The sequence below is a fragment of the Spinacia oleracea genome, chromosome 4 (genome assembly GCF_020520425.1).
Source record: "Spinacia oleracea cultivar Varoflay chromosome 4, BTI_SOV_V1, whole genome shotgun sequence".
Lineage (NCBI taxonomy): Eukaryota > Viridiplantae > Streptophyta > Magnoliopsida > Caryophyllales > Amaranthaceae > Spinacia > Spinacia oleracea.
The window spans coordinates 77,146,841-77,150,781 of NC_079490.1; positions in this window are offsets into that span (position 1 = coordinate 77,146,841).

The window sequence follows — 3,941 nt, forward strand, 5'->3', positions numbered from 1 at the left end:
TTCCTTTGTCACTTAGTGTTACTTACTGAACATAAGGTAAGATCCAAGCCATCCTTATTAGGTCCAGAAGTGTTTCTCGGATTACAGAGCTCAACTGTTAAACTTTTACAGAAGGTTAAGCCTTAACCATTATGAGCACGACCATTCATTTTATAGTATCTAACTCTCCGAGAGGCCTTGTTACACAACAACACCATATCCTATCAAAGATAGGAGGACAATCCATTCTTGCAATCTATAAATACTCACTTTGATTCATAGTACGCCTAATAACTGCTTTTATAGCCTCCTTTTACGATGCGATGTTTATCTAGCATCAAAGCGAACTAATTCTCAAACGAGCAGACATAATCACTCATGTTCCGAGGAACGGTTCTAATCACCATTAATGAGAACTACCTATGACATGACTTTAATCTCTTAAAGTTTTGTCATGGTCAATCCGATACAAGATCCAATAAGTATCTATGCAAAAGATTCTAACATCCAGTCACTCTAGTTCAAGAAACAGAACCAAAAATCTACTTGCAATCTAATCTTCATTAGTCATTGGTCGTCCACCTTTCAATGACCTGGATTAGGGATCCTTTGTGACTTCAATATTCAAGTTCACTTATGGGTGTTTCTTTGTCGAAGAATCCATCTTGACATCCCATTTGAATGATTTGAATCACATGGACTTATCATTTAATACTAAACCAAAATTAACTGAATATGAAATAATAAATTTCATAAATATGAAATGGTTAAACCAATTGTTTTAAACATAGATCTAACAAATGTTCTAAAACAATACTTAGAAAATCAAAGCCATTCTCCAACATGCTTGATTTCCATGGTTGCTACATGTGCGTTGTGCTTCACTTGTGGCAACGGTTTAGTCAATGGATCCGCGATGTTGTCGTCAGTTCCAGCCTTGTAAATCTCGATTTCTTTTCTTTCAAAGATCTCTCGAAGTATATGCAATCACCGCAGTACGTGCTTGGACTTCTGGTGGCTCCTAGGCTCCTTTGCCTGAGCAATGGCTCCGATATTGTCACAATACAAAGTCACTGGTCCTTTAGTGGAGGGGACAACCCCAAGTTCTTCGATGAACTTCCGAATAAACAGCTTCCTTTGCTGCTTCTGAGGCAGCAATGTACTCGGCTTTAGTTGTAGAATCTGCAATAGTGCTTTGCTTAGCACTTTTCCAGCTTATTGCTCCGCCGTTGAGGCAGAACACAAACCCAGACTGTGATCTGAAATCACCTCTGTCGGATTGAAAGCTTGCGTCCGTATAGCCCTTAACAATCAACTCATCTGTATCACCATAAACCAGAAACTGATCCTTAGTCCTTTTCAGGTACTTTAGGATATTCTTGGCAGCAGTCCAATGTGCCTCACCTGGTTCTGACTGGTACCTGCTCGTTGCACTGAGTGCGAACGAAGCATCCGGCCTTGTATAAATCATAGCATACATGATGGATCCAATAGCCGAAGCGTATGGAATTTCACTCATCTTTCTATGCTCATCAGATGTTTTGGGACACTGAGTCTTGCTTAGATATGTGCCATGTGACATGGGTAGATGGCCTCTCTTGGCTTCCATCATATTGAACCTAGCTAGCACTTTGTCAATGTAAGTGCTCTGGCTTAGTCCAATCATCCTCTTAGATCTATCCCTATAGATCTTGATGCCCAATATGTACTGTGCCTCTCCTAAGTCCTTCATTGAGAAACACTTTCCAAGCCAAGTCTTTACAGACTCCAACATAGTAATGTTGTTTCCAATAAGTAGTATGTCGTCAACATACAAGACTAGGAATGCAATTTTACTCCCACTGACCTTCTTGTATACACAAGATTCGTCCTGATTCTTGATGAAGCCAAACTTATTGACTGCTTCATCAAATCGTTCATTCCAACTCTTTGATGCCTGCTTTAGTCCGTAAATGGACTTCTTAAGCTTGCATACCTTTCCTTGGTTCTTTTGATCGACAAAACCCTCCGGATGCTTCGTAAACATAGTCTTTTCAAGAACACCATTCAAGAAGGCAGTTTTGACATCCATTTGCTATATTTCATAGTCATGAAACGCGGCAATCGCAAGGATTATCCGAATAGACTTAAGCATCGCGACTGGAGAAAAGGTTTCATCGTAGTCAACGCCGTGAACTTGCCTGTAAACTTTTGCTACCAATCTAGCCTTGTACATGTATACAATTCCATCTTTGTATTTCTTCAATTTGAAGACCCATTTGCATCGGATAGGTGTAAACCCATCCGGCAAATCTACCAAATCCCATACTTGATTTTCAGACATGGAGTCTATTTCAGATTTCATGGCCTCTAACCATTTAGTGGAGCTTGATCTCGTCATAGCTTGCTTGTAAGTCATAGGTTCATCACTATCTAATATGAGAACGTCTAAGTTTTCAGTCAAGAGGACGCCTGTCCATCTGTCCGGCTGAAATATAGTTCTTTTTGACTTACGAGGGGCAAAAACGTTTTGAGGAACTACTCCCACTGGCTCTTCTAAAGACCTTGGAGGTTTATCAACCTGAACTGCTTCTAAAGAGTTCTTAGTTCGTTGTTCGTCTCGAATCTCTTCGAGGTCTATTATTCTCCCACTTGTCAATTTGGAAATATGATTTCTTTCCAAAAAGACACCGTCACGAGCAACGAATACCTTGTTGTCTGACTTGTTGTAGAAGTAATACCCCTTTGTTTGTTTTGGATACCCAACGAAGAAATATTTGTCAGATTTTGGTTCGAGCTTGTCCGAAATCAATCGCTTGACATGTGCTTCGCAACCCCAAATCTTTAGAAAAGACAACTTTGGAAGTTTCCTAGTCCATAATTCGTATGGAGTCTTTTCAACAGGTTTTGACGAAGCACGATTTAGTGTGAGTGCTGCAGTTTACAACGCATGTCCCCAAAACTGTAAAGGAAGTTCGGCTTGACCCATCATTGACCTGACCATATCGAGTAAGGTCCTGTTTCTCCGTTCCGACACTCCATTCGATTGAGGTGTCTCCGGAGCAGTCAATTCAGAAAGAAGCATTCTTTTAGATAGTCATCAAACTCGTGGCTAAGATATTCACCTCCTCGATCCGATCTTAGAGCTTTGATTTTCTTGCCATGTTGATTCTCTAGTTCATTTTGAAATTTTCGGAATTTCTCAAACGATTCAGATTTGTGTTTCATTAAGTAAATATAGCTACTGAAATCGTCCGTAAACGTTATGAAATAGCTGAACTCACCTCTAGATTTCGTACTCATAGGCCCACATACGTCCGTATGTATTAGCCCTAGTAGTTCGCTTGCTCTTTCTCCCACCTTTGAGAAAGGATGCTTTATCATTTTTCCAAGTAAACAAGATTCGCATTGATCAATCTTCTCTAAGTCGAATTATTCTAGAATTCCCTTTCGTTGAAGTCATTCCATGCGCTTTGTGTTTATATGGCCTGATCAAGAGTTTTTGCTTTTGGGAAGAACAATTTTCTCAGAGAGAGAAAACTGAAGAACGTAATTTCTGAATTAGGTTTAGGAAAACTGATTGTGTGTCTTGGGGTGGGTGCAAGAATATAATAATTTAATATTATATTGTGTAACCGGCCAAGACAAGGCCTTGACCGGCCACACTTGCACACACGACCACACGGACCCGCGCACAGCCAACACGCTGCAGGCCGAAGCCCACAGCGCGCACAGCCGAGCTGCTGGGCCGTGGGCCTCGCATGCTCGCTGCTGTGTTGCTTGTGTTGCGTGCTCGCGCCCACCTGCTGGCTGGCTGCTCGCCCTTGCTCGCGAGCTTCTTGGCTTGTTGGGCCTTGCTCGCTTGCGTGCTTGACTCGACGGGCCGCCAACTCCGATGCCCTTCGTTGAAGGAAATAATGCCCTTCGTCCAAGTATGCATTTAATGATAAGTCTAATAAATGCGGTTCAGTATTAACTAACAA